Source organism: Bufo bufo, chromosome 4, assembly GCF_905171765.1.
Source record: "Bufo bufo chromosome 4, aBufBuf1.1, whole genome shotgun sequence".
Lineage (NCBI taxonomy): Eukaryota > Metazoa > Chordata > Amphibia > Anura > Bufonidae > Bufo > Bufo bufo.
Genome location: NC_053392.1, coordinates 132,099,253 through 132,114,628, shown reverse-complemented (window position 1 = coordinate 132,114,628; position 15,376 = coordinate 132,099,253). Strand labels below are relative to the sequence as shown.

Sequence of the window (15,376 nt, the reverse complement as noted above, 5' to 3'; positions counted from 1 at the left end):
GTCTCATAAGGATAAAATTCCTTCCTTAAAGCCTCATTCACACGTCAGTGTTTTGGTCAGTAATTTCCATCAGTGATTGTGAGCTAAAATCAGGATTAGAGCCTCCACAGACGTAAGGGAAAGATCTTCACCTGTTCTGTGTTTAGAGCCGCACCTGGTTTTGGCTTATAATCACTGATGGAAATCACTGACCAAACACTGACATGTGGTGTTGTTCAGGAAGAAAAACTGATGATCTATCCTCAGGATAGAACATCAATGTCAGATCGGTGGAGCTGTGACTCTTGATACCCCTGCTGATTAGCTTTTTGAAGGGAGTTTGGTGCTCGCGCAAGTGCTACATCCTCTTTAAAGTTTACCTGCGTGCAATCTCCCCTTGTAGCGGCGTTGCAGTGTAACTATAGCTGTGCTACTTCTGCAAAGGAGATGATGCGCAGGTAAACTTTGAAGAGGAATCAGTGATTGCACTAGCGCCAAAACCCCTTTAAATAGCTAATCAGCAAGGGTGCTGGAAGTTGGATCCACACTGATCTGATATTGATGACCTATGCTAAGAATAAGACATTTATATTACTCCACTGCACAGCCCCTTTAACCTCCTTCCAACATTCGACTTACAGTATGTGAGGAATATGGATTAATATTTACTATCAGCCATGTCCTCACACCCCCATTTGCTGACAGATAGCAGAGGTATTGAACTCCACAGGAGGTCCCTGCTTCAAAGCCCCAGCCCTGATTGTCATTTGATTCACCTCTTGGCATGTTCATCAGTGTACATGCAAAATAAGTTCCCACCCCCCAGCCATCTGAGTCGCAGGCTCAAACCGGATACATATTTGTGTCCCGGTGGCCACGATGTACGTGCCCATGGTCTTTGTTTGATAGGGCGATGCCAGGGAAGGAAGATATCCATATCTCCCACAGAAACCAAATAACGGTACCATGTTTGGAATCTAGTTGTAGCCGGAACCCAGGCGGATCAATTGTGCCCGGAACCATCTTCCTGTGACATTCTGGTCTGGGGCTATGAGCCCTAAGGTGTTTTATGGGTCATTTGCTCCCAGCACCAGAGAAGGAGGAGTGGACCCTACCCATATAGGCGGGGAGAGGTGCGGCCGGCTACAGGTCATAAGCCCATGCAAGCCAGCGGGCGGTGTCTTTCTCTGAAAGGGGATCACATCGTGCAAATGTGTTTAGAGAGACCTGGAAACCGCTGACATCACCGCCCCCACGTGACTGAAGTCAAGGGCTATTCCACCCTTATGACCCAAAGAAACTTTCATCTACCCGGTAACTGATTTTTACTCTGCCTAACCCTGTTGTACCCAAATAATCAGTATCTGTAACCTCAGACCACTGTTTATATTCTCTGTGTATATTGTGTTAAATCTACTGTGCCCTTACAGCGATTAAATATATAATTTGATCTTGGGCGCACAGGGGAACACAGAAAATGTGCTGCCCCCTGGCGCCCTCTAAAAGGGGGAGGTGTGATGAATATGGATTAATATTTACTGTCAGCCATGTCCTCACACCCCCATTTGCTGACAGATAGCAGAGGTAGTGAACTCCACAGGAGGGCCCTGCTTCAAAGCCCCAGCCCTGATTGTCATTTGAGTCACCTCTTGGCATGTTTATCAGTGTACATCCAAAAAAAGTTCCCACCCCCCAGCCATCTGAGATCTGAGTGTCAGCTGGCAAGGAATAAATCCCCAGGGGTCCAGGCTTCAAGAAGGCCCCAGGTGGAGAATGTCACACCTCCATCAGTCCGTTTGGAAGCAAGCTAAATCCTGCAGGAAAAACCCCCAGCAGGAGGTATCAGCCCTGCCAGGATCAATGCTACCTCCCAGACATGTTGGCACCTACATTTCATAAGGAATTATGAATCGCCCGGCCATCGCAGGCACAAACCGGATACATATTTGTGTCCCGGTGGCCACGATGTACGTGCCCATGGTCTTTGTTTGATGGGGCGATGTCAGGGAAGGGAGATATCCATATCTTCCTACAGAAACCAAATAACGATACCATGTTTGGACTCTAGTTGTAGCCGGAACCAAGGCGGATCAATTGGGCCTGGAACTATCTTCCTGTGACATTATGGTCTGGGGCTATGAGCCCTAAGAGGTTTTATGGGTCATTTGCTCCTAGCACCAGGGAAGGAGGGGTGGACACTACCCATATAGACTGGGAGGGGCGCGGCCGGCTACACTAACTTTTTCACAGCCCTGGTCCTGCTGCTGCTTGGAATACGGCATGTGTCTGCTGCAGCCAGTCACTGTCCTAAGCAGTCTAACGCTGAGGACAGTGATTGGCTGCAGCAGTCAAGTGCCACATACCTGCACGTCCCCTCTACTGTGCCCAGCGCCATGCTGTTGTATGGAACCTCACCACTGCAGCCAATCACTGTCCTCAGTGATAGATAACTGTGGACATTATGCAAAAATAGATCAAGGTGGTCGGTACTACCTTATGTGTGAAACATTCAGTGCTGGACTTTTACTGCACTCCTCACATTGTGACCACTGGTGGTACTCAGCAAACAAAGTTCCATGTACAGTATGAATAAACCATATGTATATAAAACATGGCGGATGCGAGTACAGCACAGCCTTTCACAGGTTTTTGGTGAGTGCCGCTGTTTTTTCATTCTTCTTATGGTTTATGCATATCTGTGGACAGTGAATGGCTGCAGTGGTCATGTGCATATATATGGCAGTTAGTAAAGAAGCAGTGGCAAGAGGACTGGGCAAATACCACAAAGAACAGCGCTGGAGAAAGGGGTGAGTATAACATTTATTCATTTAGACAATTAGAGAGCTTGTCTGAGATTTTTAATTATCTGAGACAACCCCTTTAAGCTGGAGAAGAAAAAAAGTCTGCAGCCTCATGCATGGTCAGGTTATCTGGTTCATAGTCTCCTCGCAGAGCTTCCTTTTTCAGTGTCCATGCTGCTTAGCGACGTCAGATTAATTTCTAATTAGAACACCGGAGCCTTCATGTTGCCCCGTGCTGTGAATCTCTCGGAGCACAACCTCTTCTCACAGTTACAGGACCTTCGCTTTGTCTGTATAGTTTTATGCACTGAAAATACCATCTCAGTTAATGAGTAGAAGATTCCAATTAAAATTTTATGTCTGCTATTCAGCACTGCTCCATATTTTGAAGCTGTGTTTAATTAGGATACGGTATTGCATTCACTGAAACATTTCAATTGGTTCCATGTTTAGAGCAAAACATTATTCACTTCCACATATCGATTTCTAACTACAAACCAACTGTGTGAACACAATACTGCCTCGACTATCACATGTATCCATTCCAATAGTAGTGCCCCATGTCATGCAGGGACAGACTGGCCATAGACCCTACCGGGAAATTACAGCTGTCTACAGGTACATAATGATCTGATCCTCTAAGCATCAATTAATGCTAGGGACATCAGGGACTTATGCACCTGGCCGGTAGACGGAGGTCCCCTCCTGAATTGCACTGTATCCCCGTCCTCACGGCAGTCATACAGTTGAATACTGCAGTGGGGCAGCAGTATTTTGTGCTGTACTGTGGTATTTGATTCTTCTGGGGCGGTATTTTGTGCTGTACGATGGTACTGCTGACCTGCCTGCTGTTGTTCTTAAATATTTGTTTTGGCCCTTCCTAGTTGTGTTGCCCTGTCTTCTGTCAATTTGGACCTACCCAGTGCCTACCCGGTTTATTTCCAGGGCAACTTTAAGCTACCAGGCTGCCCCTGATGTCAGGCATAGCAAAATACAACATGGATTACATTTTTGTACTGTGGACCTTTCTATGGAATAGCGTAGTATATTATGCTATTGTATAACAGTTTTTTCGCAGTGTACCTAATGGAGGCCGAAAAATATTTAGGAGAATAGAGCCCTATACTGTAGTAATGCTTACTGGGGGAGATTTATTAATGCTTTAGCACCACTTTTGTGGAGTTAATAAGTGTTAAATTATGGCATGTGCCATGTTTGCACCATGGTTTGCAACTTTTTGAGCTTCTCACCACTTTTCTGAAAAGTGGCAAGAAAAGTGGAGGTGCGGAGCCTCTACCAGATTTACTATAACTTATGCCAGAAGAAGGCAAAGATATAGCTCAAGTCTGGCGTGGATTTTAGTTTCTGGTACAAGGAGGCACCTAATTTGCTAAGAGGCATCTGCCTCTTAATATATTGGGTGTATGCCTCACTCCAATGCATACAGGATCAAGACGGACGTATGAAAATGTCAGTCTTGATAAATCTCCCACAGAGGTGAATACTCCCTAACTCCCATATACTTCAGTGGTGAGGGTCAGGGTCACATACATATTTGACCATCTCTCCGATATGTGCTTGTGGTAATAGGTCAGGTGAGTCCTAGAGGTGGGATGGAGGCCAGCACCAATATTTTTGGTTCCAGTACCTCCACCCTGCCTTGCGCTGAGTCTGTTGCAGGACTTTGGTGACATTACCATGACCTGTTGAGATGGGACTTGAAAAGAAGAACACAACCATTTGGTATATCTAATATTACTACAAAAATTCTTATTAATTTACATATTCAGCATACAACTACTCACAAAAAGTTAGGGATATTTGGCTTGTGGGTGAAATTTCAGGATGAACCTAAAATGCGCTCTAACCTTTACAGGTGAACTTAATGTGACCTTCTCTAAACTTTTGAATGCACATGTCCAACTGTACAGTGTTTCAGTACTTTTTGCACAACTTGTTGTTCTCTAATAAGGAGCTTAATGGCAAAATTCACACAGGTGTTTGATCCATGATTCGCCCAATAAATTTCCTGGTTCAATTAGAATTGGTATTTAAACAGTCCTTCTCATCATGCTGTTCACATTTTGACATCATGAGACCAAGATGACATTTAACAGTTGATCAATAGTACCTCGACATTGTGAGGCTTCAAGCAGGAAGTTCTCAGACGGAAGTGGCCACTGAGCTTAGAGTGTCATCAGCAGGTTGCAACAGAGATACAGAGAGACTGTAAGCGTCACAGAAAGGCATAGAAGTGGACGTCCTTTGGCCACATCCCACACTGATGACCGCTTCATTGGCATATTTAAGGGAGGTGAGAGGCACCTAAGTGTCACATCAGACCATTCAAAACCATTTACATCAGCGTGGTCTGCGTGCTAGACGACCTGACCACACCCCCAGGCACAGACGTCATCTTCTTGCATGGGCCAGGGAGCATCTACGCTGGACAAGGGACCAGTAGGCCTCAGTGCTGTTTACTGATGAAAGGTGATTCTCACTGAGCAGAAATGATGTCCGATATCAATGTTGGAGATGTCAGGAAAGCGCTATTCATCAACCATTGTTGTCACCAGACAAGCCTTTGGTGGTGGTGTTACGGTGTTACAGTGTGGGCAGGTGTGTCTAGTCAATAGAGAACTGCCCTACACTTTGGGAATGGTACAGTGACAAGCCCATACTACTTGAATAACATCATTAATCCAGTCATTGTGCTTCTGCATGAACAACACAGGCCTAATTTAATCTTCATGGATGACAATGCCTCAGCTCGTCAAGATCGCATCATTAGGGAATGGAGTGGCCATGCACTCTCAAATGGAGTGGTCTGCACTTTCTCCAGTCCTGAATCCCATTAAAAACCTATGGGATCAGCTGAGTCACCGTGTAGAGGCTCGTAACTCTGTACCCCAGAACCTCAATGACCTGAGGGCCGCCCTTCAAGACGAGTGGGGGTGCCATACCTAAGCAGACAATAAGTCGACTTGTGAATGCCATGAGACGTCGTTGTCAAGCTAATTAGTGCTCAAGGCCACATGACAAGTTATTGAGACATTGACATTTTCTGTCGGGGTATTCCCACCACTGGTGTTGGTTTTTGTTTCAATAAATTGAAATGAGGAAATCACCATTGTATGCTTGTACTTAAATGCCCTACTTTCATGATATAATATTACTGTATCGTGAACTTTTTATATTTTCCATAAATTTCACCTGAAAGCCAAATATCCCTAACTTTATGTGAGACGTGTATTTAAAATACAGCAGCCTCTACCTAAAGAAAAAAATAGTATAATCCTTTTTAGCCCTGTAAAATGCATCTATAAAACAGCTGGATAGCTGTCGGTCATGTGAGCCATCATATGACCCGACTTTCAGTTAAGTGCCCATGTGTCTAAAAGGTGAATAGTAGTGTATTTGGGAGAAGAACATATACAGGATATATAGCATTACTATCTGCAGCAGCACCTCATCATGCCTATGTAGAAACAGATCTGTGTGTGTTGATTTTTTTTAACACTAAACCTTATTAACAACATGACAACATCACTTAGAGACAGGCAGCCATTTTACAACATCACCTAGAAGCAGATGGCCATGTAAATACACACAACATTGTATTTACTGTAATAATCACAATAAAGTCATTATTCCAACACTAGCCCTGTTGACTTATCACATGGATATCTCTGGTGTGCTGACACAGCACATTTATGTCATGTAACACTGCTGCTTACTGAATGACAGCGATTATATGATGTAAAGAGTGTAACATGACTGATGACATGTTTGAGTTAGGCCATGGATACATTACACAGGACTAATACACGGGCTGCATATAGGGGTCAACTCCCTGATATAAGAAAGGTAGGTATGCAGAATTTTAAATACAGGTATATTAGAAAATTGTATGTTTTTTTTGTATTCTATAAACAAATAAATTAAACAAATAAAAACTAGAATACCCCTTTAACCAAGATTAGCGGCTGTTACATCAAGTAATGTCTATCATTCCTGATCATTCATCCATGCTGTGGATGAAGACAAAAAGGAAACCTAATACAACTCAGTTTCATGACATATTTAATCATTTTTGTATGGGACAAAGCGTGCCACAAACATCCTACAGAGTGATGCCTGATCCCAGTCATTTACATTGTGTTGTGCTCAATCTGTTATGATGAGAGAGTGTTAAAGATGTTCCAGGCTGAGCCGGAGTTTCCCGTATACTCTATAAGTGGACCTAAATCTCCCATCAGTGCTTATTGTAGGATGGTACAAATAACATTATATCTGCTCTGCATAAGGCTGGAGCTACACGGCGATCTTGGTTGCGACACCCATCACTAGTGTTGAGCGAACTTGTGTTTTAAGTTCGGCGTCGAAAGTTCAGGTTCGGGTTAACGAAGAATCGCGTTATGCATTCCGCTACCACGGACCATAACGGAATTTAGAATCCATAACGCGATTCTTCGATAACCCGAACTTTCGACGCCGAACTTAAAACACAAGTTCGCTCAACACTACCCATCACGTGATCAAAGATCGCACTGTAGCAGTGCAGCCACTGAACTGAGAGGGGTCATAGCACAACTCAAAAGGTGCCATAACCCCAGAATCGCAAAAAAAAATCCAACACTGCTGTTTTTTTGGATTCTGGAGTCAAGCAACTTGAGTGTCACATTGTGGGTTCATTCAGTTGAATGACTACACTGCTACAAAGCAAAGTTTGGTCAAAAGATGGGTATCGCAGCCAAGCTTGCCATGTAGACCCAGCTTTAAGGTCATAGTGAGGACATTTAGATACTGAAGTAATACTAAAAACGTCATGGCTGTCTAAGCTGAAAGCACCTATCCTACCTTTACTTTAAACAGGGGACAATTAGTAATTCCCAGAGGTGCAATTGCTGGTCCGTGAGGGGAGCAAAAAAATTTGGCCTCAGAGCAGATATATTTCCTCCTTTTTGTCCAAAAAAGATTACGGTAGATTTATGTTGGGGAAGCATGAAATTTTGCCTTACTTCTTTCTGCTGTTATCTATTCCAATTTTGGGGTCAGAATTTTGTAGTGAACAGTTTGGTTCGTTCCTCTACAGAAAATTTTAGACATTCAGCATGTTATACTTTTCTATTCCACCTGTATGTGAGCATATCAGAGATCACTTGAATCAAGGAGACTCCGCGATCACTAGATATACAAGGGGATTTTATAAAAAGTTTTTCCCTAAAATAATGTTATTTGTTTGTGGTGACTAAAAAACATGTTAGACTGCAGCAATTTCACATTCCTGGCTGAAGACCCGTCAGTGAACTACTTTTAAACAGCTTGAATTATAATGGCAGGTCTGACGGGGAACTGCAGGGACTGTCCATGCAGCATTGCTTGTCGTTAACAAATAATTTGGATAACAAAGTTATATTAGAGAATTGGTAAATATGCACGTTAGATAGTTTTCGATGTAGACAATTTTTGGTACATAAAACTATTTGTTATTCAGTTTAGAAAAGGACATTTGAATTACTCTTCCTAATGATCTCTTTATACCTGGACCTGCAACCATGACAATAGGTCATCTTCCACCTCTGGCATTCCAGCTGCTGTGAAACTACAATTCCCAGCATGCAAATGTACTCGACTGTTCTTGTAACTCCCACAGAAGTAAAAGGAAGGTTCTGGGAGTTGTAGTTTCAGCTGGAGTGTCGGAGGTTACTGATCCTTTGCTTTACAGGACAGAAGGTTTCACAATCAACATAGAAGGGGATTCTTTACTGTAAATGTAGTGATATTATGGGGCTCTCTGCCAGAGGAGGTTGTGGGGGGCCTGGATGACATTCTTGAAACTAATAAAATCACAAGTTATACATGCAAGATTTCTCTGGATGTTGATACAGAGATTTATTCTAATTGCCATAATTTAAATTGGGAAGGAATTTTTCCTTTACTATGGGTCAATTGGTTTCTGCATCATGAAGGTTTTTGCCTTGCTCTGGATCAACACAGTAGGATTATGGGTTGGACCAGATGGATCTGTATCTTTTTGCAACCTTATTGACTGTAGCAGTGATGAAAAATGGTTCCACTGAGTACACTACCACTTCACTATCCATGGATAACTTTGGGGCAACAAAGGTAACTTCACCCTATGAAGCCCTGGAGGTAACGTTGCTCTAACAGTATAAAAATGAACCACTGTTTTAGGACATCAAATACAGTATACAAAAATACTGATGCATCAGAAACAGCCCTTGACTCACGTTATGTTTGACTGACTACAAATCTGTAGAAAAATGCAATAGGGTAGGTTTAAATAGGTGGCAACCAATACTGCTAGTCTATTCCGGCAGAGGTACAGACTACTAGAGTTTACCATATCCAGCATAGCCGGATACTTCCGCACTCCCCCGCACCCCCTTTGCTTTATTGGAATCTGAGGGGGGTCTGGCGGCTTTCCGTCATAAATGCTGGCTTTCAGCCATCCAAATACTGTTGCTTCCCTGTCAGATCTCATTAGAGTCAATGAGGTTCAAGCAGTGTGTGGCAGTATCCGGCTATGCGGTAATCTGTTCCTCTGCTGGATCAGACTACAGCCTCTTGCACATGACTGTATAGCTTTTTCAGTATTTTGCGGTCCGTGTGCATTTCGTTTTTTGCGGAACGGAATAGCTGGCCCCTGATAGAACAGTACTATACTTGTCCATTATGCAGACAATAATAGGACATGTTGTATCTTTGAACGGAACGGAAAAATGGAAATACGGAAACAGAAGGAATATGGAGTACCTTCAGTTTTTTTTGCAGATCCAATGAAATGAATGGTTCCGTAGACGGTCCGTGTATGGAACGCAAAAATCTGAATTTAACCCCTTAAGGACTCAGGGCGTACCGGTACGTCCTAAGTTTAAATCGTGATTGTGGCGCCGCGGGGGTTAATTCGAACATTCAGCGGGCATCCTGTCACAACGCCCGGGGGGGTCATGTGACCCCCCGTATCGGCGATCGCCGCAAACCGCAGGTCAATTCAGACCTGCGGTTTGCGGCTTTTACCTGCGGTTGCGGCGGGTGTCGGCGGTGTCATCAGGTCCCCATGCGGCTGTGGGGGGGACCCGATGGCATGGAAGGCAGCGCGATGTCTAAGGAAGGCATCGCGCTGCCTTCCGGTGACGAGCCTGTGAGATCCAGCCCCCTGGATCTCACAGGCAGGAAGCTGTATGAGTAATATACACAGTATTACTCATACAGCCAATGCATTCCAATACAGAAGTATTGGAATGCATTGTAAAGGAATATACCCCCCAAAGTGGGACAAAAAATAAAGTGAAAAAAAAGTTGAAAAAATAAAGTTTTCCCCCCCAAAAATTTAAGTTTCTAGTAAAAATAAACAAAAACGTCATTTTCCCCAAGTAAAGTTAAAAAAAATTGTTAAAAAATAGGGAAAAAAAAAAAGTATACATATTAGGTATTACCGCGTCCGTATCGACCGGCTCTATAAACATATCACATGACCTAACTCCTCAGATGAACACCGTAAAAAAGTTAAAATAAAAACTGTGCTAAATAAAAATAATTTGTCCCCTTACATCACAAAAAGTACAACAGCAAGCGATCAAAAAGGCGTAAGCCCACCAAAATAGTACCAATCTAACCATCACCTCATCCCGCAAAAAATTAGCCCCTACCTGAGACAATCGCCCAAAAAAATAAAAAAAACTATGGCTCAGAATATGGAGACACTAAAACATAATTTTTTTTGTTTGAAGAAAGCTGTTATAGTGTAAAACTTACATAAATAAAAAAAAGTTAACATATTTTGTATCGCCACATTCGTATCGACCGGCTCTATAAAAATATCACATGACCTAACCTCTCAGATGAACACCGTAAAAAATAAAAACTGCTAAATAAACAATTTTTTGGCACCTTACATCACAAAAAGTGTAATAGCAAGCGATCAAAAAGTCATATGCAACCCAAAATAGTGCCAATCAAACCGTCATCTCATCCTGCAAAAAATCAGACCCTACCTAAGATAATCGCCCAAAAACTGAAAAAACTATGGCTCTCAGAATATGGAAACACTAAAACATGATTTTTTTTTTGTTTAAAAAATTATATTATTGTGTAAAACGTACATAAATAAAAAAAAGTATACATATTAGGTATCGCCGCGTCCGTATCGACCAGCTCTATAAAAATATCACATGACCTAACCCCTCAGATGAACACCGTAAAAAATTTAAAATAAAAACTGTGCTACATAAACCATTTTTTGTCACCTTACATCACAAAAAGTGTAATAGCAAGCGATCAAAAAGTCACACGCACCCTAAAATAGTACCAATAAAACCGTCATCTCATCCCGCAAAAATCATACCCTACCCAAGGTAATCGCCCAAAAACGGAAAAAATTATGGCTCTCAGACTATGGAAACAGTAAAACATGATTTTTTTTGCTTCAAAAATGAAATCATTGTGTAAAACTTACATAAATAAAAAAAAAGTATACATATTAGGTATCGCCGCGTCCATATCGACCGCCTCTATAAAAATATCACATGACCTAACCTTTTAGATGAATGTTGTAAAAAACAAAAAATAAAAACGGTGCCAAAACAGCTATTTCTTGTTATCTTGCCTCACAAAAAGTGAAATATAGAGCAACCAAAAATCATATGTACCCTAAACTAGTTCCAACAATACTGCCACCTTATCCCGTAGTTTCTAAAATGGGGCCACTTTTTTTTGGAGTTTCTACTCTAGGGGTGCATCAGGGGGGCTTCAAATGGGACATGGTGTCAAAAAAAACAGTCCAGCAAAATCTGCCTTTCAAAAACCGTATGGCATTCCTTTCCTTCTGCGCCCTGCCGTGTACCCGTACAGCTGTTTACGACCACATATGGGGTGTTTATGTAAACTACAGAATCAGGGCCATAAAAATTTAGTTTTGTTTGGCTGTTAACCCTTGCTTTGTTACTGGGAAAAATGGATTAAAATGGAAAATTTGGCAAAAAATTGAAATTCTGAAATTTCATCTCCATTTGCCAATAACTCTTGTGGAACACCTAAAGGGTTAACAACGTTTGTAAAATCTGTTTTGAATACCTTGAGGGGTGTAGTTTCTTAGATGGGATCACTTTTATGGAGTTTCTACTCTAGGGTTGCATCAGGGGGGCTTCAAATGGGACATGGTGTCAAAAAAAACAGTCCAGCAAAACCTGCCTTCCAAAAACCGAATGGCATTCCTTTCCTTCTGCGTCCTGTCGTGTGCCCGTACAGCTGTTTACGACCACATATGGGGTGTTTCTGTAAACTACAGAATCAGGGCCATAAATATTGAGTTTGGTTTGGCTGTTAACCCTTGCTTTGTAACCGGAAAAAAATGATTAAAATGGAAAATCTGCCAAAAAAGTGAAATTTTGAAATTGTATCTCTAGTTTCCATAAATTCTTGTGGAACACCTAAAGGGTTAACGACGTTTGTAAAATCAGTTTTGAATACCTTGAGGGGTGTAGTTTCTTAGATGGGGTCACTTTTATGGAGTTTTTACTCTAGGGGTGCATCAGGGGGCTTCAAATGGGACATGGGTGTAAAGAAAAACAGTCCAGCAAAACCTGCCTTCCAAAAACCGTATGGCATTCCTTTCCTTCTGCGCCCTGCCGTGTGCCCGTACAGCGGTTTACGACCACATATGGGGTGTTTCTGTAAACTACAGAATCAGGGCCATAAATATTGAGTTTGGTTTGGCTGTTAACCCTTGCTTTGTAACTGGAAAAAAAATATTAAAATGGAAAATCTGCCAAAAAAGTGAAATTTTGAAATTGTATCTCTATTTTCCATTAATTCTTGTGGAACACCTAAAGAGTTAACAAAGTTTGTAAAATCAGTTTTGAATACCTTGAGGGGTGTAGTTTATAGAATGGGGTCATTTTTGGGTGGTTTCTATTATGTAAGCCTCGCAAAGTGACTTCAGACCTGAACTGGTCCCTAAAAATTGGGTTTTTGAAGACTTGTAACATCCCCAAAAAATAAAATATCATTCCCAAAATGATCCAAACATGAAGTAGACATATGGGGAATGTAAAGTAATAACTATTTTTGGAGGTATTACTATGTATTATAGAAGTAGAGAAATAGAAACTTGGAAATTTGCAATTTTTTTTGAAATTTTTGCTAAATTTGGTATTTTTTTTATAAATAAAAATGAATTTTTTGGACTTCATTTTACCAGTGTCATGAAGTACAATATGTGACGAAAAAACTATCTCAGATTGGCCTGGATAAGTCAAAGCGTTTTAAAGTTATCAGCACTTAAAGTGACACTGGTCAGATTTGCAAAAAATGGCCAAGTCCTTAAGGTGAAATAGGGCTGAGTCCTTAAGGGGTTAAACGGAAAAAAAACTTTGTGTGCAAGAGGCCTACCACATTTGGTTGCTACAGATATGAAAGGAGCCTTATATTAGTATTTTATGGTTTTGTTTCTATCTGTCTTGCGCATGAATACAGAATGTTATTATATTAATTAATTTCTAGAGTGAAATCTAGGGCAACACAGCAACTTTTATTAAATGACATTGTGCCCTTAGGCATTGTGCCCAACAACAATTTAATCCACTGCAATTAGCCGTCACAGTAGATTGAAGTGTACTAGTATGGCTAATACTGAAGTAGCATGCGAACATTGTAATTAAATGAGCTCCATTGTTATTTTTTTCACCACTGTGTGCTTACAAAATGTGGCACCTAATATCAGTGTAGCCCAGCCTTTAAAGGGGTTGTTCAGGATTTTCTTTCTTCCCCCTATTAGCAGTACCTGTGAAGAGATCCATACTTAGCTGCTCCGTGGCTTCCAAGTTGTCTTCGTTGCACTTCTGGTCCCCACCTGTCAGCTTCCACAAAGACACAGTAACTGGCTTCAGTGGGGACGTGTCCCCATACAGCATGTCACTATTGGAAAACATGCCACTTGGCGATGTGACTGGCTGACAATAGTACTTGGTTGCAGTGACACACAAGACCCCATACATGCGTAATTTGGCAGACGGGGACCGAAAGTGCATTGAAGACAGTCAAGGAGCGGGAATGGAGCAGCGAGGAGCAGTGGGGAGCAGGTGAGTATGAATGTCTTTATGGGTAATGCTGGGGGGTAACCTAGTAACATAGTTCATAACGCTCAAAAAAGACATCTGTCCATCCAGTTCGGCCTGTTATCCTGCAAGTTGATACAGAGGAAGGCAAAAAAAACTAAAAACTGTGAGGTAGAAGCCAATTTTACCCACTTTAGGGGGAAAAAATTCCTTCCCGACTCCAATCAGGCAATCAGAATAACTCCCTGGATCAACGACCCCTCTAGTAGCTATAGCCTGTAATATTATTACTCTCCAGAAATACATTCAGGCCCCTCTTGGACTCTTTTAGTGAACTCACTATCACCACCTCTTCATGCAGAGAGTGGTGATGGTGGGACTTTAAAATGAAAATATCCCAGACAACCCCTTTGAATAAAATTGAGTTACAACCAGGCATTATGGGTGGGTTCATATCACAATTTTCCCATCCTTTTAACGTATACAATAAACATATATGTTAAATGGATGCCTCAGACTGATGCCATACAGAGGCATCCATTGTAAAAAAAACCACATATACTTTTTTTTAATCATTGTAAAAAAAGTATAATTTTTTTTTACCGGACTGTGTAACATGTACGTCAAACATAGGCATAAAACGTGATGTGGACCCACCCTTAGAAAAAAAAGTGCAAGAAAACTTTTACATATGCTATGTGTCCGCAGTACAACGAGAACGTCAGACAAAACACCACGTGAAATGGCAATTCTATCTGTGATGAAGCAATACCTCCTTCCAAAATAACTCACAACGTGAAAACAAGAATGGCAGGACCTCAACTGGTAAATGTGCTCTGTAGAAATGGCATACATAATAACTAATTGTAAACGTTATTCCCACCATTGCCACCAATGTCTCACCAGGTCTGGACGCACAGAACGGCCGTGTAGATGTCCTGCTCCTCTGGCAGATCTGTACAGTATTTCTACTGCTTCTGAGCCAACAGCTCACTGGGATTATTAATAGATCGCCCACTGAATGGCAGTCCGGCTGGCACATTCCTCACCCTTCTCAGCTGCCCCCTCCCAAGATTTTTAAAGTTGAACACACATACATACCTCCAGGCATCAGGACGGTCTCAGGGTCATAGGCCAGCAAGGGAACAATGTAGCTGGAGCATTATGTACATGTGACATTGCACTTATTCTGCTTTATATGTTACCATAGATAGTAGGTTTGTATGTATATTCTTATTATTACAGTGCAAGATTACTTTATAAGATTTTATTTCTTATTAAGGGTCACAGCTTCTTCGGTATTAGTATTTGCTTCAATACATTAAAATAGTCAGACAGTTAACTACAATTTATTAGGTGAGATATTATAGCGAAGTACAAAATTTGCATGCAATATTAATGTATTATTTATGACTGTTACTGTAAATTGTACATCATTAAAGTGAAATTTATAGGAATCCCACCTCAGCTAATGTCCACCCAACTAGGTTTCTGAAGTCTTCTGCACTTCTACCC

The 15,376-nt window shown here is 41.6% G+C and overlaps 1 protein-coding gene across 2 annotated transcripts in view; it reads right to left on the bottom strand.

The window, feature by feature from the left end:
* The window catches only part of KLHL30 (kelch like family member 30), a 38,347-nt gene extending 23,493 nt beyond the window's left edge, over positions 1 to 14,854 (bottom strand). For both annotated transcript variants that reach the window (XM_040427911.1, XM_040427912.1), the window contains exon 1: positions 14,765 to 14,854. The gene's annotated coding sequence lies outside the window, so the exon portion shown is untranslated. The remainder of the gene's footprint in view (positions 1 to 14,764) is intronic.
* Positions 14,855 to 15,376: the final 522 nt, after the last annotated feature.